The sequence below is a fragment of the Schistocerca nitens genome, chromosome 2, assembly GCF_023898315.1.
Source record: "Schistocerca nitens isolate TAMUIC-IGC-003100 chromosome 2, iqSchNite1.1, whole genome shotgun sequence".
NCBI classification, from domain to species: domain Eukaryota; kingdom Metazoa; phylum Arthropoda; class Insecta; order Orthoptera; family Acrididae; genus Schistocerca; species Schistocerca nitens.
The window spans coordinates 977657489-977682290 of record NC_064615.1 but is presented as its reverse complement, the minus strand read 5'-3'; positions in this window follow the sequence as shown (position 1 = coordinate 977682290).

The window sequence follows — 24802 nt, the reverse complement described above, 5'->3', positions numbered from 1 at the left end:
GATAATAAAATGTAGATTGACAGTAGAAAGAAAAACTATTCAGAAAAGGAGAAATTTGTTAACATATAATGTGCATTTAAGAGTTAGGAAGTCTTTCCTCAGGATATTTGTTTGGAACCTCGTGAGGAAAAGAAATATGATCGACAAACAGTTCGAACAGTAAGAAAACTGAAGCTTTCGAAATATGATGTTGCAGAAGAATTCTGAAGATTGGCTGGGTGGGTGTTAAGAAAGTACTAAATCGAATCGGAGAGGAACGAAATTTGTGACACATATTGAGTAAACGGAGGGATCAGTTGATAGGACACACCTTGAGGCATCAAAGAATTGTAAACTGGTAGTGGAGGGAAGTCCGGGAGGTAAAAATTGCAGAGGGAGACCAAGACTTGAATACAGTAAACAAGCTCAGTAGTGCCATTAGTTACACAGATATGAAGGAGCTTGGACGGGTTAAACTAGCGTGAAGAGCTGCATTAAAACAGACTTCTGACTAAAGACCACAAAAAAAAGGTAACTACACCGATACTGTATTGAAAAGTGGTTGTGAGATAAACCTAAACAAAGTGAAACAAGGGTAATTGAGTGTAATCGAATTAAAGCGAACTGTGATGAAGGAATTACATTAGGAAGAGATACACTAAAACTAGAAGATGCGTTTTGGTATTTGGGCGGCAAAGTAGGTGATAAAGGCAGAAGTAGAGAGAATATGATACGCAGACTGGCAATAGCGAGAAACCACTTCCGAAAAAGAAACATTTGTTAACATTGATTATAAGTTAAGCCTTAGGAAGTTTTTTTTGAAGGTTTTGCCTGGAGTGTAGCTTTGTAGTGAGGCAATACTGACCCTACGACTTTCTTAGAAAATAGATTAAGGAAAGGCAAACCTACTTTTCTAGCATTTGTAGACTTAGAGAAAGCTTTTGACAATGTTGACTTGAATACTCTCTTTCAAATTCTAAAGGTGGCAGGGGTAAAATACGGGGAGCGAAAGGCTATTTACATTTCGTACAGAAACCAGATGGCAGTTATAAGAGTCGAGGGGCATGAAAGGGAAGCAGCGGTTCGGAAGGGAGTGAGACACGGTTGTAGCCTGTCCCCGATGTTATTCAATCTGTATACTGAGCAAGTACTAAAGGAAACAAAAGAAAAATTCGGAGTAGGTATTAAAGTCCATGCAGAAGAAATAAAAACGTTAAGGTTCGCCGATGACATTGTAATTCTGTCAGAGTCAGCAAAGGACTTGGAAGAGCAGTTGAAGGGAATGGACAGTGTCTTGAAAGGAAGGTATAATATGAACATCAACAAAAGCAAAACGAGGATAATGGAATGTAGTCGAATTAAGTCGGGTGATGCTGAGGGAATTAGATTAGGAAATGAGACACTTAAAGTAGTAAAGGAGTTTTGCTATTTGGGGAGCAAAATAACTGATGATGGTCGAAGTAGAGAGGATATAAAAGTATACTGGCAATGGCAGGGAAAGCGTTTCTGAAGAAGGGAAATTTGTTAACGTCGAGTATAAATTTAACTGTCAGGAAGTCGTTTCTGAAAGTATTTGTATGGAGTGTAGCCATGTATGGAAGTGAAACATGGACAATAAATAGTTTGGACAAGAAGAGAATAGAAGCTTTCGAAATGTGGTGCTACAGAAGAACGCTGAAGATTAGATGGGTAGATTACATAACTAATGAGGAGGTATTGAATAGAATTGTGGAGAAGAGGAGTTTGTGGCACAACTTGACAAGAAGAAGGGACCGGTTGGTAGAACATGTTCTGAGGTATCAAGGGATCACAAATTTAGCATTGGAGGGCAGCATGGAGGTTAAAAATCGTAGAGGGAGACCAAGAGATGAATACACTAAGCAGATTGCGGACGATAAAGAGTTCAGACAAGAAAACCATAGAAATTTCTGAAATTTTGAAGGTGAGTTGGGCAGCTCGAATAATTAATCTGGAGGTGCTGAATGAGACTGATGGAAATGAAATTTATGGCACCAGAAGCATCAACGAATTGTTAGTTTGATGACGGAGGGAAATATGGAGATTAAAAATTATAGTGGGAGACCACGGCTTAAATACAGTATGCAGGTTCAGATGGATGTAAGTTGCTGTAGTTATCCACAGTTGAAGAGGCTTGGGAAGGATAGACTAGCATGGAGAGTGCATCAGACCAATCTTTGGACTGAAGAATGTAACAACAACAACAACAACAAAGAATGGAATATCTTTCTTGTTGGTGCCAAGCAAGGATATTTCTTTGTGGCTGTTGAGTTTCATCTGTAGTAATATTTTCTATGTCAATCCCATGTTTGGATTCCATTCCTAAATTTTAATCAACAACAACAACAAGGACTGGAATATCTTTCTTGGTGGTGGCAAGGATATATCTTCTTGACTGGAGGTGAGTTTCATGCCTAACAGTACTTTCCTACGTCAGTACTAAAGTTTGGGCTGCGTGCTAAACTGTAGTTAACGTACTGCTCACGGACCATGAGGTTGGTTGGAGGCAGCTCCTCATTCCTGTACCTTGCCACCTATCTTCTTCATTCCAACGAGACTGTCGCATTCTACACCATTGAATATCTGCCTACCCCTGCGATTGTTTCCTTCCACCATTACTAGAAGTACTGCTTTCAGCCACGACTCGTGCCGCAAACCACTCTCTGATAAAAAGTGTATGGACACACATTAGTGGATATTAACATGAGATGTGTCCACCCTTCTCTTTTATGACGGCTTTGGCTCTGCTGGTGACACTTCAGTGAGATTCCCGAGCATGTATGAAGGAAAGGCAGCCCATTTTCCTCATGAGCCGAAACCAGAGAAGGTAGTGGACGCAGGGGTGTAGAGCTAAATCAACGTTGTAGCTCATCCCAAAAGTGTTCCACTGGGTTCAGATCGGGAGTTTTGGAAGGCAAGTCCATTGCGGGAATGGCATTGTCCACAAACCATTGCCTCGCAGATGATGCTTTATGACAGGCTGCATTGAGTTGCAGATACAATTATCGTCTCTGAACTGTTACTCTACTGTCGCAGTACACTATGTTGTAAAATGTGCTCACATCCTTTCGCATTTTGCGTTTTCTTAAATGCAATAAGGCCACCACAACCTAACCACGAAAGACCCCCCATACAATTCACCGAATCCAAACCCTTCCATCAGAGTGATCCATCAGTCCCAATCAGTCGTTTCCAGTCATCCACTGTCCAACAGAGTCGATCTTCACACCACATCAAGCATCATTGAACACTGACTGCAGAGACGTGTGGCTTATGAGGAGCTCCTCGATCATTACACTCCATTCTTCTTAACTACCTACATACAGTCATTGTGCTTCTTGGACTGCTGATAGCACTATGGATCTCACGAGTGATTCCTTCTGCTGATTTCATTAATTTTTTACAACTATCCTTCGCAATGTTCGACGGTCCCTGTCAGCCTATACATGAGGTCTACGTGGTCTTGATTTAGCCGTGGTTGGCTTTTGGGTTTCCATTCGCAGTTACATCATGAACAGTCGACTTTGGCAGCCTTAGAATGGTTAAAATATCCCCGACAGATTTGTTACCCAGGTGATGTTCGATGTCGCTCGGCTCCTCTGACCAGTGCATTCTGCTGTTACTATCTCTCTCTGGTCTTCTTTTAGACTGGTGGCCTTTCGTGACGTCTAGCGGTCAATTACGTATTACATAGGGGTATCTGGACATTTCTCATCAGGTACCGTGTGCGCCCAACCATTCTATCACATTATGTTCTTTACTAGAAATAATTTCCCGTTGGCTCGTCGAAGGACGTCCTCGTGCTTCACTCGATCAATATACGGGGGTTGTTCGGAAAGTAAGTTCCTCTGACCACGTACCGTGTGTTCCTTGTGTGCTGCGGGCTGTGTGATAGACGTAGCGTTCCGTAAGCAGCAGAATTGTCCGGTATCTATTTCGGGAACAAACCGAGATGGTGTTTGTATACGGCCAAGCAGATGGAAACGATCGAGAGGTGGAATCCGGTCCTCCAGATCTGGTGTACTCACAGTCCGCCGCCTCCCTGCACGTTCGTCTGTTTGAAAGCACTAATGATCACACAAAGGCCCGAAAAGGGCGCGGAATATTGTGAGAAGTCGTCGGTGTCGATGAAGATACTTCTTTTGGTGTAACCATACTGATTCTCGACCGTTTTCATCTGCTTGGGCCGGCCGGGGTGGCCGAGCGGTTCTAGGCGCTACAGTCTGGAACCGCGCGACCGCTACGGTCGCAGGCTCGAATCCTGCCTCGGGCATGGATGTGTGTGATGTCGTTAGGTTAGTTAGGTTTAAGTAGTTCTAAGTTCTAGGGGACTGATGACCGCTGAAGTTAAGTCCCATAGTGCTCAAAGCCATTTGAACCATTTGAACTATCTGCTTGGCCGTGCGTAGACACCATCTCGACTATTTCCCTACATGAACACCGTACCATTGATTCTGTTGCACGGCTTGCCACACACAGGAAACACCCGGCACGTGAGCACAGGAACTCTCATTCGTCAGCGCCAACTACCGTGACAATGATGCATTTCTAGACAAATGTTCATTGGACCTTTTCCCCTCCATTCCCTGTCAGGAGTCCATCCCCGTAGTTTTTAGGTTTTACTAATATTCATCCAGTATTTTAAATATACGTGATGTAGTTGAATGCTTTCATGAATTTCAACACATGCTGAATGAAATAATGACTTACATGTCACTACATGTGTATTGCATAATTCAGACATAAATTAGAATTGAGAGCTTTTGCAAACATTTGTACAGTCTATCACCATAATGGAAATTTATCAACCCTTATCCCTCGCCCCCTCCCCCGCTACCCCACGCAATTACATTTCAAACTGCTAAATTCCAGTATAAAACCTGACATCATAATCATGTTCTTCTGTCTTCCAATGGCAGTAATTATCATTCAAACTGAAGCTGTTTACACACTTGGAACAACACTAGTGCCTTCTCTACTAATACTCTTCCAAACGCGTTGATAGCTTACATTAGATGGCAGAAGAACATGACTGTAATGCCACAAGTTACGCTAAAAATGGAGTCTTTCAAGATTTTGATCAGCTGCTGCAAATGTGGAAGACACAGTTAAACACGTTTTTATGGTCTGAGGGTAGTCACAATGCGGCCGAAGTAGCGTGTAAAAATAAAAATATCTTAACGGTGTACTGCATGATGCAGTTACTGACGTTGAAGCAAACCTTACAGCACCGCCTACGCTAAATATTTCTCTTGTATAAGTTTAACATTTAGCCATACAGCATGTCCATTTGCTACACGCACACCTTACCTTTGGTTTCCTTTTGTTTGTGTCCACATTTTAGCAGTTAGCTAGCACATGCTCCACTTCATTAAGCACTCAACTCAGTTCCTGTACAGTAATGTGGCTTTTTTCCTGTTTTTCATTTTTTTAGCACAGTTCTCGTGGAGAATATCAACGACCTCGATAAAATATTTTAAAACTGAATTAAGGACAGTATTAATTGCAATAAGATATTTATTGACAATGGTGATCTGTTTCAGTGAAAATGTGAAACGGGTTACCATTGCCAATAAATATTTTATTGCGTTTACGCTGTCCTTAATTCAATTTTAAAGTCAGATCCTGTTCACTTTCGTTGACCACTGTTACGTCATAAGCGACCCATACCAAGCCGATTTTCTGTCCATGACAAACAACTCTGAGATGAAAATGGCCTTTTACCTTTCGCATTGACTGTCCTGCATAAAATTAAATACCAGTGCTGAAACTAAGCAACCCATCCCAACACCTTTTCTGATTTTGGCGCCTTGTACCGCTCCTTTCGTGGTGACTGCTCCAGTCTGTTATTTATTCATCAATGTTCAAGTATATGGAACTGGTTCTCGGTATGTGAGTTACGCGAAACTTTTTAAATAATGCAACGCAGTAACTTGTCCTAGACGGCGGTGTTTCATCAAGAAAAGGGTATCGTCAGGAGTGCCCCAGGGAAATGTGATGGGACTGTTCTTGTTGTCTACATATGAGGGTCAATCAAAAATTCCTCCTATTTTTTTCTTTTTTATTTTCCAAGAATTAAAATGGAACTACTTAGGTTTTAACCACAACATTGAGGATTAATTTTCAATATAACCTCCGTCCATTTTTATAGTTTTGGTCAATCTTTTAACAAGGGCATATGAGGCCATGTAACATAGTGTGGTAAAACGTACGGCCCTGCTTCTGAAGCTATTGGCGACGTACGTTTTCACTGCCTCTCCATCTACACTGTGAATCTCACATGATCTGCTTGAACAGACAAAAGTCTGATGATACCAGGTCAGGTCTGTATGACGGATGACGCAAGACTCCCCATCCAATTTACACATTTTTTTCGGTAGTGTGATGACTGGTGTGTATTCTTGCGTTGTAATGCAGAACAACATCCGCCATAGCTTTTGTTGGGCGAACTCGCTGAAGCTGTTTGAGCGTTATCACGTACTGGACAGAATTTACTGTGCATGACACCTCCGAAAAATTAACCATGATCTCACTCCATGCCTCGAAGAATACTGTAGCCACAACTCCCCTGCTGCTCGCGCAGTTTTGAACTTTTTCTTCTTCGGTGAGTTTGTGTGATGTCATTCCATTGACTGCCTCTTTGATTCTGGTTCAAGAAAATGAACTCATGTTCGTCTTTTTCCAGAAACTCGTCTCCGTCCAAGCACTGCAAGAGTTGGGGGCAATTGTTTTTGTTGTCTCTCTTTATTCTGGTCGGTTAACGTTCTTGGTACACAAGTTGCACAAACCTTTGAATATCCCAGTTATTGAATAATCTTCATCAGACTGCTTTTACTGAGCGAGGTTACGCAACACAAACCATCTGCATTTAACCGCCGTCACCACGAATGATGTCACCGACTCGCGGAACGTAGCGTGGAGTCACTGCAGTAACCGGTCTGCTGTTCCGCCTTTTGTCAACCAACGGTGTTTTTGCCCTTCAGCTGCGCTGCTATGTCGAACCCATTGTTTAATAGTGCTGGTAACCACTGTTGCATCGCCGTAGACATTTTTCAATCTTTCATGAACGCGAATAGGCGTTTGACCTCCTGCGTTCAAGAATTTTATCACAGAGCGCTAATACGGACATCGATGTCGGTCGGTTTACAAGCGACTGCAGTACTGGCATCTGTTGACGCAGAAAGTTACTACTAAAGTGAACTGGAGAAGAAACTTTGCGGAATAATGCCAAATTAAAATTTTTCACTTGAGAAACTTTATTTGAGGAGAGAAAAATAGGAAGCATTAGTTTTTAACTGGCCTTCGAACCTGAGCAGTCTGACGAATAGTGTGAGCAGCAATTCGCAACTGTTTGCTGATGACGCCGTAGTGTACGGTGAAGTGTCGTCTTTGAGTGACTGTAGGAGCACACAGGATGACGTGGACAGAATTTCTATTTGGTGTAATGAAAAGAGCTTGCTCTAAAAGTGGAAAAATGTAAGTTAATGCAGATGAGTAGGAAAAACAATCCTGCAGTGTTAGAGTTCAGTATTAGTGGTGGCATCCTGCTTCACACAGTCATGTCTGTTAAATAGCTGCTGGCCAGTGTGGCCGAGCGGTTCTAGTCTCTCCAGTCTGGAACCGCGCGACCGCTACGGTCGCAGGTTCGAATCCTGCCTCTGACATGGATGTGTGTGACGTCCTTAGGTTAGTTAGTTCTAAGTTCTAGGGGACTGATGACCCCAGATGTTAAGTCCCATAGTGCTCAGAGCCATATTAAATAGCTAGGCGTCACGTTGCAAAACGGCATGAAATGGAACGAGCTCCTGAGGCAGCTTGCACGGGGGTCGAATGGTCGACTCCGGTTTTTTGGGAGAATTATAGGGAAGTGTCGCTGACATGAAGGAGATTGCGCATAAAACACTTACGCGACTCATTCTTGAGCACTACTCGATTGTGTGGAATTCCATGGTATCTGCGACGGACTGCAGGACGATTCTACTACAGCCACCAACGTGCAGCTGGCGTAATGACTGCGATGATAAAATAAGAGACATTAGGGTTTGTACAGAGGGATACAGACTATCGTTCTTCTCTCGCTCCATTTGCGAGTGGAGCCAGAAAGGGAATGACTAGCAGTGGTACAAGGTACCCTGCACCATGTACCGTATGGCGCCTTGCGGAGCATGTATGTAGTTACAGATTAAGAGAATGGACGAGCTTTCTGTTCTTGTGGTTGATGCCACGCTGTCTAAGAATGAAAAAAGTATTATTCTGTTCCGTATTTTCAAAGGCGTTCTCCAAATCTTTCAATGTAGTGAATGTTTCCTTGAATTTTTTCCCCTAAATTTGCCTTCTGTTGTTAATTGTAATGCTAACATTACTTCTTACGTGTTCACACTTCTATTAAAACCACAGTGGTCTTCTAACTTGCTTTCAGTTTTCCCTTCCATTCTCAGATAAAGTATTCTTGTGGAAATTTTAGTCACATATAGCGCTAGATTATTTGTGATGTAATTTTCACATCTATCAGCTGTTGTTATTCCTGAAGTCTGTTAACTTAAAATCTGTTGCAAGTTCCAAAGTTACATAAATTTCATTCATGAACTTGCACAGTTCCCGCTTCTCCCATAAGCCTGATGTTTAGCTGATATTTCATCAGTACCTGGGCATTTAGTCGGTCTGAGTTCAGGCATAAATTTCAAAAATATAGAAATAAGATCTGTTTCCCCCTTCTGTTCTATTTTTGTTCTCTCTCCCCATGTGATTAACTACGAGAGCCGCTTCGCAGCTTGTAGGTAGGAAAGAATGTATCGTCTCCAGTAATACCTTGGCTGGTCAGGCTCTGAAGAATTACAAACAGCAAACGACTTCCTTTCTTTATTTAGCCGACCGCGGTGGCCACGCGGTTCTAGGCGCTGCAGTCCGGAACCGCGCGACTGCTACGGTCGCAGGTTCGAATCCTGCCTCGGGCATGGATGTGTGTGATGTCCTTAGGTTAGTTAGGTTTAAGTAGTTCTAAGTTCTAGGGGACTGATGACCTCAGTTATTAAGTCCCATAGTGCTCAGAGCCATTTGAACCAAATTTTTCTTTATTTAGCAGAATCATTCCCCCGCAGCCGGATCCTTGGCTCTGAATAGCTGACCTCATTCCTCAATGGCGGAAGCAATTTCCATGAGCTATGTTTTGTCAACAATTGTCTGCTTTCCTTAGTCATTCACTATAGTATTTCCCGAAAAAAATATTGACAGTAGCAGTTCAAAGTTACAGTTTACTAGTCAATATTACATTTTCAGTTTGATATTTTTGTTATTCTGGACTAAATCTTAATCTAAATTTACAATATTCTTCATGTGAATGCACGCTTTCTCGGCGAACTTTATCGATGAAATCTTCTCGCGCTATGATCTTCAGACAGAAATGACGAGTAGGATACTCGTCGACAACGTGACGTCACGACTCGCCTGATAAAGCAAGAAGATTTCCTCAATGTTTTTGACGTTGATTCTGCGATATTATTTTAGTCCTTCAACTACTGGTCGAACATGTGGCTTTCCGTAACACTATTTTCCGTTCCCAATATGGTTTCCTTCTCCTGTAACAGAATAAGAGACGTGGATGTTCTATATGTTTTATCTATTCATACATCTTTAAAATTTGATTTTATCTCGTAGAGCTATTGGTGATGTAACAACATTAATGAAAACAGCTATTACTTCTACTATTACTGCTAGCTTTAGCAGACCCATTACCATTACTATCTTGGTTTTACTACAGGAGCAACTATCACTAATATTTTGCTGCCAATACTACAGGGTGGCGCACGAAAAACTGATGTCATCTGTTGTTTCAAAGCTATTGCAACTACGTTTTGTATTGTCAATACGAAAACCGTTGCGACTTGGTTAAGACGCGTGAAGTAAATATCTCAGCAATATGTATCCTCTTCAGGAAAGAATTGCAATAGTGGAGGCATACGTGTCTTCTAGTTTATTTATGGAAACGCGGAAGTGAGCGCTCCGTGTAGATCTTGTCCACGTGTTTTACACCACACAGGGGTAGAGACCTAGATAATGTAATATGTCCAAGGACTGGAGGAAGAAGATGAGACAAAATGTGTGAATTACTGTACGTGGATATGTCAAATAATTAAGAGTGGAATATTGTTTCTTGAGTGATGAAGCCTGATTCCATCTGACAAGACATATAAACTCCCAGAACTCCAAGATACTGGTCAACAAACAGTCCTTATATGCTTAATGAGGAACCTCTTCACTGTGAAAAAATCGGGTGTGATGTGCCGCGTCACTAATTGGGGTTGTGGGTCGTATATTTTTTGAAACAACAGTAAACATTCTTGTGTATATGCGAATATTTGAGGAATTTTAAGGACAGTTGACCCCCCCCCCCCCCCCCCCCCCCCATGAACGTACATATGCTGTATTTCAGCAGGATTAGGCGACCTCACACTTCACGCAGGTCAATTTCACGAAGTCACAGAAGAAAGAACCTTTAGTGAAGGATTGTGGCCGCCGCTTTCGCCGGACCTAACCAGTTGTGACTTTCATCTTTGGGGGAGAGTCGGGGAAAAGTACGCAAATAACCTAATATCGTTAGAAAACTTAAGGACATTATTCGTAATGAAGTTTTGAGAATTGATGCGGCAGTGTTGCGCACAATTATGTTAACATGTTAGGGCGCGGGCAAATCCTCATTGAAGCACAATGAGTTCATTTTCAGCTCCTAATGTAATGTAATGTAAAAGACCAGATCAGTTAGGTAAACATAGACCTTTACATTAGCTTAATTTTTATTTTTTGTATCTAATTATTACGAGTTTATCTGTTTGTTGTATCTGCTCGTGGCGCGCAACAATTAGTACGTAACTGGCGGGCTGTCTGTACTAGCGGACGGTTTTTCGTGCGCCACCCTGTAGTATTATACTCCTATTGCTACTATTTTCGACTTATTAGTGTTTGCTTTGCCTTTCATATTAATTTCGATCCTAATAGTACATATTTCTCTTATTACACGCATTTTACTGACGATACGAAGGTAGATACAACATATAGGATTGCAAACTTTCATCAGGTGCAAAGCACGTGCATGTGCGTACCGCAACTATCGCTTGGAACCTGCAACAAAGCAATCCTCGTCCGTGTCTCGACCCGCGAGAACCGCACCGTTTGTGGATCCGACTGTAGTTACAGTTAGCGTCCTGTTTCAAATCGTTCACGCTGACCTGTCCAGCATTATGTTGTTGTCTACGGCGACGGATCTGATCACATTGCTTTTCATAGAGCGCCATTGATTTTTTTAATCCTATGATGTGTCCATTACATTCACACTACCGTTACTGCAGAATTTTGTCGTTGAGTTAATAGTCTCCATCCTTGTTCCGTGGGCTCGTCTATGGCCATTGTCGTCTTCGCTGTGGAGAGTGTCGACTATATTATGCATAGCTTTTTTGTTACTTCGAAAAGAAGATTTAGAGTATGAAAATCCTTCTTTTACCTAATTAGGACGTAGGCGTTTTTGCCTCTTAAAACTTGTCTAACCCTCTTTGCTCTGTTAGGGGGTAATCTGGTGCGCTCATTTCGATATACACTTACACCTGATCATTGCCACGAAACCAATTGTGATGCGAAAAGTAAGGTATGGCTCATGTGGGGGAAGATGAAGTGCTGACGTAAAATCCCAGATCATCAATTGTGCGACAATGTTCTTCGCCAATCTCTGTGCAGAGCCTCCTGTAGTGTGAGCAAGAGACACTTTTGACTGTAATCAGTTCTTCGAGTGATAACGCTAAGCTCAAAGGCCACGTTAATGGGATCTGAGAACAACAGAGGACGTTTTGGCATCGGAACTCACTCTCTTTATTTTTTCAGCATACCACTACACTACTTAAACTCTCGCCATAGACCGCCACAAGAGTGGAGAGAGTGGCGCAATGATATGACACAGCCATCCAGATTTACATTTACCGTCGTATTTCGAAATCACTTAAGGCAAACGCCGGGATAGTTCTTTTTAAATGGACGCGGCTGATTCTCTTCCAAACCCTTTCTCAACTTTAGCGAACTGTAATAGATTTAAGCTATGTAAGTTCGTATCAACGGTATTGATCTCAATATTTCCATTTTGCCATTTTTACCCACAAATCCATACAAGTCATTAGAGATTTAACTATATGAGTATCCAGAGTATGTATTTAAATGTTACATATGTGGAAATAGGATATATATAGGAGTCAAGCACTTGAACAAGTACATGTGACTATACATTTATTTCGATATATTGTATTCTTTTCTTTTTTTATTCTGTGAAATAACAAATATTGACAGAGTGACAACTGTATTATAGTGGCCAGGGACCGTAATTAATGAGCCACACCATTAGAAGCATCTGTAAGTCGTACTATTTTTTTTTTTTTTGACATATGAAAATAGCTATCTTCAATTTCTTACTCTGCACATCTGCGCTTTTTCTTTATCTGATGTCCAATTGTGAACACGTAAGTGGCACTGTCCTTTGCTGGTCGAAATGGATTATATTATCGTAATCTTGATGAAAATTGAATTTATTTAAAAACGCCTTTACATTCCTCGATTCCAGTGTAGTGAATATAATTTTATATGTATTTTTCTAATGTTTCAGCAGCCGCATCGAAAGGACTGAAGGCCGATTTTTCAGTGATACAACGACTGGACATTTTTGACGCGTTATTTCATTATTTATTCTTTATTACAATGACAAACCTCGCTGAGACTTATTACTATAGGTTATCCGTGTTGAGGTGACTGCAATTTAATTAAAAAGACGGATAACCTATTGTGAAAGATTTTAACAGTTGCTGCGGAAGATGGCCATGTAAACAAACGATGGTCTGATTTACCCCGCCTCATGGTTTACTTTTGACGATGAATTATTTTGTAAATTAATGCTGACATACGATTACTCAGTATTTCGCGGCATTTTGTCTAAAAGGAGACTATTGTATTCATCGTCATGTGGAGGCTTTCTCTTCCTCGCCGCACTATTCAAGTTACACAGAATTTCTTTGTACTTACTGAGAAAACTTTCTATTGAAATATCTCAGTGTTTCAGTGTTTGGAGGGAGAAGGAAGAACACTTCAATATGTATTTATTCCAATAATCTGTTAGTTCATCTCCTCCTGCCCCCTCCCCCTCCAATCTCTCTCTCTCTGTTTATCTCTTCGTCTTCCCTGTCTCTCTCTGTTTATCTCTTCGTCTTCCCTCCCCCCCCCCCTCTCTCTCTCTCTCTTCTGTCCATCTCCTCCTCCCCTTCCCTGTCCATATCCTCCCCCCTTTGTCTGTCCATCCCCCCCTCCACACGCTCTGTCTATCTCCCCCTCCCTCTCTTTCTGTCCATCTTCTCCTCTCCCTTTCTCTGTGCATCACATCCTTCTCATCTCTCTATCTCCTCCTCCCCGTCTCTCTATCCACCTCTCCTCCCCCCCCCCCCCCGTCTCTCTATCTACCTCTCCTCCCCCTACCTGCCCATCTCCTCCTTCTCACTCTCTGTTTCTCTATCTCTCATTTCCCACCAATCTCCGTCCATCACTCCACTCCCACCCCAACAGGAGGTTGGCGGTTCTTACCCCCAAAGTATTTCTTTCCACATAATACGTAATATGTATACCAAGTAAGGTTGAAATCGATCCAGGGATTAAGGAGGGGCTTTCTATCCGTGCCCCTATGTCACGTATATTTCACATATATGTATTCAAAATATTTCACACATATTCGTATACATATCTCACCTGTATCTCCAGCGAATTTCGCCCTGCAGTTTCGTTGTAACGCATCTCAGCGTTTGTAACATAATGTGTCCTAACCCATGTGTCTTACAATGATATAATATTGCAAGTACATTCAGTGGTATATGTGAATACTGTCTGCGAAATGTGTCGTGAATACAGCTGGTGGTAGGAAAGTAATAAATTAAAACGTCGTGCCTGATGCGACAGTTTTACTGCATGAACAGCGAAAATGTATAGTAACCGATAATCTTTTTCCCTTTCATGATTTTGTAGGGGGTGTCGGGGAGCAAAGTTGCATGAAAGTTTGAAATTATATGTAAATTTTGTTGGAAGTCTCTAAGTATTCTTCTTCCCAAATAATGGATGAACAAAGCCGCGGTATCTGCACGTCGTGGGCTACGCTTCTTTTTGACCCCCACTCCACCCCTATAATAGGTAGGTGATTCTTATCCCAGAGCGCTTCTTTCCAGACAGTAAATGATATGTGTACCACTTATACTTGAAATGGATCCAGTTGTATAGGAGGAGATGTGGAACGTACATACATACGTTTTTATAATACGTTTGGGTATCGATTTTGATGTAAAATTTGTGAGAGTGGTCCTTCAGCATCAAAAACTATTTGTTGTAACCTAATTTTCAATTAAAATGTTTCAAAATAATTATGTCATTGTACAAAAATAATTCCTGTAGAGCCAAGTTAAGTGGAATAAGTATATAAAAAGAAGACTTAAAACGAAAATTACTATAGTTTTGTATATAAGTCATTTTTCTGTTAATGATAAATCTTTCGTACCTATTACATCCAAAATCTTCGATAATCTACTTACCACTGAGAAAATCAATCTAAATGCCCTAGGTATCATCGACAAGACAATGAAAAGGAATTGACATCACTTACTTCCATTATGATGGACGTAGAGAAATTATGGGCAAAATTTAAACAGATTGTAAATAGTGTTCTGGGGACAGATGTGGTTCGTAAGCGGATTAAGCTCGTTAAAGACCCACCATGGTTTAACAAAGAAATTCGGGAAATGCTAATGAGCAAAGGCTGTTGCATTCTTGGTTCAAAAGAGAACGAACAAATGAGGACAAGCAAAGGTTAGTAGAGATTTGTGCGTCTTTGAAATGATCTATGCGCGAAACATACAGCAACTACCAGAGTGATTCCTTAGAAAAAGATCTGGCCGAGAATCCGAGAAAATTCTGATCCCATGTAAAATCGCTAAGCGGACCATCGAACTGACTTCCATATGCACGACATAGTAATAACCATCCCAGGAGTAGAGAAACAACTGAAAGAGTTGAAAACAAATAAATCGCCTGGTCCGAATGGAATGCCAGTTCGGATTTACAAAGAGTACTCTATAGTTTGGCTCCCTTACTTAGCTTGCATTTATCGCGAATCTCTCACCGAGTGAAAAATCCCAAGCGTCTCGGGAAAAAAAAAAAAAAAAAAAAAACAGGTGAGTACTGTATATAAGATGGATAAAAGAATGGACCCGCAGAATTGTCCCAAAATTATCCTTAACAGCGGTTTTCTGCACAATTCTTGAACATATTCTGAGTTTGAATATAATAAATTTCCATTAGACCAAGAGGCTTCTGTACAAGAATCGTGCAAAACCCAGCTTGCCCTTTTTTCATATGATATCCTGCGAACTATGGATGAAGAGCAACAGCGGTTTCCATATGTCTGGATTTCCGGAACGCATTTGACACGGTGCCCAACTACGGACTGTTAACGAAGATACGAGCATTAAGGAGTAGGTACCTAGATATGTGAGTGGCTTGAAGACTTCTTAAGTAATAGAACCCAGTTCGTTGTCCTCGACAGTAGTGCCACAGTAAAGTCTGATAGGATCGCTGCTGTTTTCTAGGGTGGCAGCAACCTGCTGTTGTTTGCAGATGATGCTGTGGTGTAAGAGAAGTGTCGCAGTTGAGTGACTGTAGAAGGATACAAGACAACTTAGACATAATTTATAGTTGGTGTGATGAATGGCAGCTGGCCCTAAATGTAGAGGAATTTAAGTTAATTGGGATGAGTAGGAAAACAAATCCGTAATGTTGGAATAAACATTAGCAGCGTACTGCTTGACAATCAAGCCGCGTACATACCTGGGCGTAATGCTGTAAAGCGATATGAAATGGAACGAGCATGTGAGATTGTAGTATGGAAGGCGAAGTGTCGACTTCGGTTTATTGGGAGAATTTTGGGAAGGTGTGGTTCATCTATAAAGGAGACCGCATGTAGGCCGCTAATGCGACCTATTCTTGAGTACTGGTCGACTGTTTGGGATCTGCATCAGGTCGAATTACAGGGAGATATCGAAGCATTTCAGAGGTGGGCTGCTAGGTTTGTTACCGCTGGTTTCGAACAACACGCAAAACAGCGGAGATGCTGCCGGAGCTCAAATGAGAATCCGTGGAGGAAGAAGACGTTCCGTTCGAGAAACACTGAGAATTTAGAGAACCGGAATTTGAAGCTGACTGCATAATGACTCTACTGCCGCCAGTCTACATTTCGGGTAGAAACCACGAAGTTAAGACACGAGAAATCAGGGCCCATTCGGAGGTATATAGATAGTCGTTTTTCGTTCGTGTCCTCCGCGACGTACCATGTGGTGGCTTGCGGAGTATGTATCTAGATGTCGATGGGGATACAGACAGTGGCCGTTGGGTTGGGTTGATTTGGGGGAGGAGATCAAACAGCGAGGTCATCGGTCTCATAGGATTAGGGAAGGAAGTCGGCCGTGACCTTTCAAATGGACCATCCCGGCATTTGCCTGAAGCGATTTGGGAAAATCACGGAGGATGGCCGGACGCGGAACTGAACCGTCGTCCTTCCGAATGCGAGTCGACTTCAGTGTGCTAACCACTGCGCCACCTCGCTAGGTGGGGCCGGGTTGGTTGAGCAGCCAAATATGAAATATCGCCACAAGACTGGGTGGAAGGAATAATGATAACGAGCTTAGAGCAAAATAAGGGGCTTGAGAGGTTTAATGTTGAAATTCGGGGAGAGAATTTTCCGGGAAGTGTTGCGCAACATATTTATTCCCCCACACACGTCTCGCGAAATGTACACAGAGAGTCCCAGAAAATAAAGCTAATACGGAAGTTTACCGAGAAGGATTCTTCTTATGCGCCTTTCGCGAATGAAACAGGGAAGCGGGGTTAGATGGTGGTACCGAAAGGACACTGCCGCACACCTTAAGGTGGCTTGGGGAGTAAAGAAGATGTACAGGTCGTTCAATGAGTAACTATGCAATTCACAGCTTGCCGTGTTAAAGTTTAAAATGGTTTAAATGGCTCTGAGCACTATGGGACTTAACATCTGAGGTCATCAGTCCCCTAGAACTTAGAACTACTGAAGCCTAACTAACCTAAGGACATCACACACATCCATGCCCGAGGCAGGATTCGAACCTGCGACCGTAGCGGTCGCGCAGTTCCAGACTGAAGCGCCTAGAACCGCTCGGCCACTCCGGCCGGCGCCGTGTTAAAGTAATCGAAGCTATAAGAGATGCCGGAAGTGAGCCGCTTGAACTTGATGACACAGTTGCACACATTACTGTACGTTCTTGAAGACGTTGTGCAGAACATCGGGAGTAATGTTCCGAATGTGACGTGTCAGTGAAGCTTGGAGTTCTTGTCTGGTGTACGGATTGCCTTCATAGGGCTTTTTCTTCAACGTACCTCATAGAAACCAATCCGGTGGAGCCAATTCGGGTGAACATGGAGGGCAGAGTCCTCGAGAGATGATGCGGTCACCGAAAATGTCCTTTAAAAAGTTCATCGCCTTGTGGGCGGTATGTGCAGTCGCCCCATCCTGTTGGAGCCAGGCGTTCTCAATTTCGTTCTCATTCAGTTCACCTAGGAAGGTCTCCAGAATGCAGGTGCAGTAATATTCAGAATTTATGGTGTCCAGAAAGAAGATCGGCCCAATGATGTGTTTACGAGTCACTGCGCACCAAACACCAGCCTTTTGATGACGCCGCGGGGACACCTTAAATTCATGCGGATTCTCCGTAGTCCACACACCACTATTCTGGCTATTCACGTAACCGGAGAGGCGAAACCATTGAAAGGTGGCTACACTGAGCCACAGCGCCAGAGATCGCTAGAGAGCATTGTTCCGCCGCCTCCACTGGCAGTGATTATTGAGATGTCGTAGTGGGCAGTGCTTGTCCAGGACTCGTAGTAGTCAGTTCGTGTTCAGATGTGCTAGTAGGGAGTGCATGCTGAGATGTGATACTGAAAAGTTCTTGTTGGGATGTGGTAATAGCGAGTCGGTGTGGAGATATATTGTAATGATTAGAGTGATTTTGGTCAATATATGAAGGTAACGAAACTTGATTTATTTTTCATTATTTCCATGTTTTAAATAATGCGTCATTACAGGTTCAGTCAACAAAGTATCTGGCTTGTGTTCTTGGATTAGAGTGTAATTCTGGTTCTCTTGAGTAATTATGGTATTTTTATTTTCTTTAATTAATTCAGTATAAATGATATTTAAAATTTCTTGTGTTGTTGAAGAAGAACCGTGCCAGATGCGTACGTTGAGTCATACTTCCACACACAGAACAGTTATACTTGTGCTTTGGTTTCGTAGGTTTTATAGTTGCTGGGGACTTAATTAATTAATTGTGTTAATGAAAATTTCCATTTCATTCTTTGTTGTTGTTGCTATGCAGTCAGATTGCGTACAAAAATAGTCAGGGCCAACCGTTTACGAGACTTCGTAATCGGACAGACAGCTACTGAAGCAAAAAATTAAAATTATTTGCATTTTATTTTAATTAAGCCCCCATGCACGTGGCGACCGCTGCTTCGGATCGTCCCTTGGAATTCTTCTGATTGTAAAAATAGTAGACAGTAGTATTGTTGTAGTAATTTGTAGTTTAGTAATTGTAGTCTATTTTGCATGTGTAGATTTGGTAATTGTCATTCTTCTAATGGTATTTTTTTTTCTCTGAATTTGATTGTTGTCTTGTATACGCGTTTGACGATTTAGTGCAATTATTTCAATTGTTCGTTAATCTTGTTTGAGGGAAACATTTCGAGTGAATGGTATTGTTGGAGATAAAGAGTCATTGTGTATAATTTCCGTACAGTGACGAGTTTTGTATGTTTTGTAAATGATTACGCGATCAATGAAAAAGGCGAAAATGATGGATAGTGAGAATGGCGAAATTGTTAACATGGCGAACTCGCCAACAGAGGAAAACAGTATGATGGATAATGAAGTGGAAAACAATGTAATAAGTCGGGAAAATAGTCCGGAACCATTTCAAAATTTTTCTCAATCAGAAAATTCACAGAATCCGAGATTAACGACAGAAGATTCTGAAATAGTATCGAACACAGATAGCTTTACAGCCATGACGAAAGAAGTTGGTTTCGCGGGAAATGTTGGGGGCGAAAAGAATTTCGAACCGGCTATTACGGAGCAGTTGATGAGTGCTATATTAAATTTGGGAGCACGACTGGAAACAATTAAAACAGAGATAGGAACTTTAGCAACACGGTTAGACTCACAGGGATCACAAATAGGAATAATTACAACTGGTATGGGAACAATGGAGCAGTTTCGATCTGAATTTAAAACAGAAATAGGAACAATTAAAACTGAGATGGGAACAATGGAAACACGGTTAGATTCACGAATAGGGACATGTTTCAAAAATATGAAAGATGAATTAAAGAAAGAAATCAGAGAAGAAGTACAACCGATTTTGAATGCTCACAATAATAGATTAATTGCAGTAGAGATTAGACAAAGGGAACAGGATAGAGAACAGGAGGAAAGAGATCGCGTGATAGTACAAAAATTTTCAGAGTTAAATTTACAACGTGCACACGATAAGGAAGAAATATTTGAGAGAATCGAGGAATCCGTACCAAATGACAGATTAAATAACCTAACACAACAATATGGACAGTTAACTACCAAATGTGTCAATACTGAAACCCGAGTCGCGACACTTACGGAAGACGTAAGTAAATAGAAAGAAAAAATAGGTGACTTATCGGAAAGAGTTGAGGAGATTTCAGATAAATTGACAAATCTTAGTTTACATGGGGACAGAGATTCGGATGATACAGCTCCATTACCATTTGCAGAGACCGAAGAGTACCAGAACATAAATAAACATGTTGACAATCAGGGAAAATTTAATGAACGCGTGAAAAGGGAATTTGAGGCATTAAAAAAGCAAGTCAAACAAATTGAAGGCGAAATCGTAGGAAAAGACGGCAAAAGAAATTTAGAATCACAGATACCAGAGGGGTTTGAAGAAGATAATTTGTTTCACTTACGGGACGCAACAAGAGAGCGCCAGGCGCGCGAACTTGACAATAATCGACATTCAAACTGGGACAGACGCGGTAGGTCTTTGTCGCCACGAGGCGAAAACTTTGACTATAAACACTTTTTGACTGTTCGGAAATTTAAAATCTTCCGCAATTCTAAGAATGACATACATCCATGTGCATGGTTAGATCAATTTATGTACGCACTCCCACCAAATTGGCCACTAAGTCACAAACTGGAATTTATGTGTGGATATTTAGAAAACGAACCGGCGACGCGGATGCGCGCACTCATTAGAGATTGTAATAATCTAAATGATTTTTATCATGCATTTCTATCGGCATATTGGTCCGAAAACACACAAGACAGAGTCAAACATAGTCTGATTATGCAGCGTAATTTTAAACAGTCTGAGTTCCGCACGCCGGCAGAATACTTTGAAGACATGATTCGAAAGAATCAGTTCCTGTCCAACCCTTATAGCCCGACTGAATTAATTCGCATTTGTTTAACTAAGCTGCCACAATCTATAAGACAAATTGCTTTAGCTGGAAGATGTAAAGACGACATTGAGACTTTTAAGACTTTGTTACAAGAACTTGAGTATGAAAACGACGACGGGACTTCTTGTAATTTTTTCAGTAACAGTAATTACGATAGATTTTCAGAGAAAAGGGATAGTGATCGGAACGGGCGTCATATGGGTAATTTTGAGAATGACAGACGTAACAGACAGGACAATAGATACCAGCCCTATGACAATAACAGACGTTCTAACAGAAATTACACAGACAATTATAATAACGGTAATTCTTACCGGAATGATCAATCATACGGAAACAGTAATCGGTATCATCAAGACAGAAATTATTCATACAATAATAGAAACTCTTACTACAGAAATAACCAGGGTAGTAGGTCTAACAATAATTTCAGAAGTGACAGTCGAAATTATACAAGAAGTAGTTATGCAGACAGAGAGGAAAACAGAAATTTTAATAACAGACACAACCAAGAATTTGCATCTAACAGACAGGAAGGACCTAATTGGCATCCTCCGCGTGACAGAAATTCAGAGAGACAAGTGGAAATAGTAGAAATTGATCCGCGAAATGTCGGGAATAATCAAAGACGTGACGCAAACAATCGACAATGACTAGCAGCTTCGGCTTCTGGCAGCAATATAGACGGTTCAGAAAGTAATGACACTACAACTTTACACTACGTACGCCTGGAAGATATGAGAGACATTTTGCTAGGCGAAAAGGAAAATAATGTAGACGCATTTTTACATCCTGTTATTGAAGTATGTGTGGGTAAGAATAAGTTCACTGCAGTTTTAGATTCTGGGAGCCCATTGAACGTCATTAGTGAATCAGTTTTTCGTATATGTGAAAGAACTATTGCCTGTCCTGTGTTACCTATTTCTAAAACTACAATTCGAGGAGCGATTTCTGGAAAAGGTGTGGAAGTTAAACAACAGACCAACCTAAATTTCATTTGTCACGGATACGAATTGTCTGCTAATTTTATTATTGTTCCATTACTCAGTACACAGATTATATTAGGTATGGAGTTTCTTAACACACATAAGGCAATTTTGAACTTTAAAGAAGGAAGTGTGAATTTGATTGTTGCCGGAATGCCGAAATGTTTGAAATTTTTCGAGTGTTTAGCAAGATCTGAATCAGATACAAAATGTTTAAGGTTTCTTACTTCTGATGTTTTCGTTGAGCATTATGACGACAGTGTGTTTATTCATGACAATGACAATAGATACAGGGACGCGATGGAGGATATAATTAATAGCGAAGAATTAATTAATGAAAAGGTTAAAAAAGCTGAAGTGCCAGATGACGTTGCAAGAGAAGAGCTGCACCATATTTTGACTTCACATGCTACAGTGTTTAGTCATCACACAGGAACTATACAAGGCTTACAATATTTATTTAAAGTAAAAGAACACACACCATTTCGCGGGAAAACGTACGCTATTCCTTTGGCTTACAGAGACAAGGTTAAGAATGAACTTCAATACATGTTAGATCAGGGCATTATTGAGCCAGCAGTCAGCCCTTATACCAGCCCATTACACGTTGTTCTTAAAAAGGATGGGTCAATTCGTTTGGTTCTGGATTCCAGACAGATAAATAATATTATTATTCCTGAAACTGACCGTCCACAAAATTTAGATGAACTTCTTCAACATTTCCATGGAATTAAAGTTTTATCCACGATTGATTTGCGCGCAAGTTTTTGGCAAATAGAACTCCACCCTGATTGTAGAAAATATACTGCCTTTTTAGCCTTTGGTAACTGTTACCAGTTTCGGAAATTACCGTTTGGACTTACTGTATCTTCAGCAGCATTCATTCGTAGCTTAAATGAAATTTTACCTGTTTATCTTCGTGACAATATTACTTCATATGTTGACGATATTCTTATTGCTAAACGTTCTTGGAGTGAGCATAACAAAATTTTGGATTCATTATTACGTATTTTTGCACGAGTTGGCATGACAGTGAACTTGGAAAAATCTGAATTTGGTCGTTCTCAGGTGAAATTTCTCGGTCACATTATTTCTACAGAAGGTATTCTTCCTGATCCAGAAAAACTAGACGCTATTCGTAATTATGCTGTTCCTTCCACAAAACGTGATGTTCGTATTTTCCTTGGTGTCTGTAATTTTCTTAGACGCTTTGTTAGATTGAATGATTTGGCCACACCTCGTTTACACATTTCAGTTATGCACATTTTGGTCCCAGAAAATGCTTTCATAAATTACGAGAAAATTGCTACTTCAGTAATATGGAAAAACGTATTCGATCTGTTCTTGCCAAATGCAAATTATGTCAACAGGCAACGTTAAGATTTTTGTGGAATGACGTACTTGTGAGAAACTAACAGCTACGTAAACACACGGAGAATACAAGGATACCGCGCTGTGTTGTGGCGGCGGCACATACTCAAAGCAACAGTCAGTCTGCGCGCCGCACAAGGCAGTCGTTGACCGCAAACAATTACTTCCTACGTCACGCGCCTACAGCTGATCGAGCGCTCAGTGCGAATGCACTGACAGCCGTAAACAAATACACAGTCTAAATTCTCCGAATAAATTCTGTATAAAGCTATGGTGACTTTATAAATTATGTTATTAACGTTCAGTATTTTTCAGGATACGGTTGTATAAAGTATTTGAGACCTTCAGGTAAATTCTGTGTGTGTTCGACGTTAAGAGGACTTGCTATGGAGAAAATTTCAGGAAGAATGTAATTTAAAAAAAAAAAAAGGTAATAAACAAAAAAGGTAACGATTAATTGAGTTTATTTTTCAGGTAACATATTTCCACTTAGGTACGTACTTTAGACGTAATTTGCTGCTTGCGATTACGTGACTCATACTTTGTGCTAAATTTCGTGTTCTATGAATTTACTTGTGAAGCGACGTGCTTACGCACATTAACTGATTTTGACGATGATTGATTAATGAACAGGCTTGTTATTTGTATATATTATGCATCGCTTGGCTGCACTGCTTTTTCACTGATGTCATATTTTTCTATTATGTGCCTGCTGTGCTTATTTATTTAAATTATAATTGTCACCTGATTAATTGTGCTGACTGTAGTTAGGTATGTAGGTTACACTTTGTGATTTATCTGCTTGCGCCTTCATGTTTACTTATTAAGATTACATATGAACATTTATTTGCGTATGCTGAATGATGCTAATGACTTGTTTATTACGTAAGATATATGTTTGCTGCTGTGCGTATGGATTGCATATTTACACACTTCTGTTTTGTTGTCATAACTACTCTTTAATTTAGAGTATAGAAATGCTGATATACTGTGTACGAACATAGAGTTTAGGTTACACTGTGGTATTAATTATAGATTGTTTGCTTGGCAGAGCCTCGTTGTAGGGATTGTGCTGCATCCACTTGTTGACATTCTGTTCTCTACTGGTATATTTACTCGCTATTGCATGTTTTGCTTACGCTCAGTGCTTTATATTTTTAAGATAAGAAAATGAACTGCTATAATTCGACGAACGACATTAGTACGAGAAACTTCATAGAAGTCACATGAGCTGGAGGTTTTATGGAAGCTGTATAAATTTATGCTAATAGGAAGGAAGATAACGACATGACATACCAACACTAGGTTTAGACCATCGACAGTTATTACACTGCATTTTTCGTGAGTAATTGAAATAGGAAGTGACACTTGACACAAGAAATACTCCACATGTTTGCTTCTGCCATGATTCTTGAAGTGGTGTACACACTGTGAAATATTATGATCATTCACACTCCGTAATCGTAATTAATTACTGAGAGTTATTCGAACTAAGTCTGTTAGAGGTCATGTATGCATTTCTTTTATTTAATGATGGACAAGGAACCAAAATGTATCTTATAATTTATAATGAGTAGAAAATTTGGGTCAGATGGATTACACAGAGGTTGTGTGTAGACACTGTGTCTTCGGATTGTATGGGATGATGAATTGAAGTTGCACTAGGATTTTGTCTGTACTTGTTCGAAGAGACTGACTAGAGGAAAGAGTTGTTATGGAAGTGAAATGATATTGGTGCTGAGGTTTATATATATCGACGTAGTGAAGAGGTATTATTGAAGTATTAAGATTAAGTGATGATTATTGGAGTTTTCGTGGACAAGAGGTAAGGTAAATGATATTGATGATAAGGTTTATATGTATCG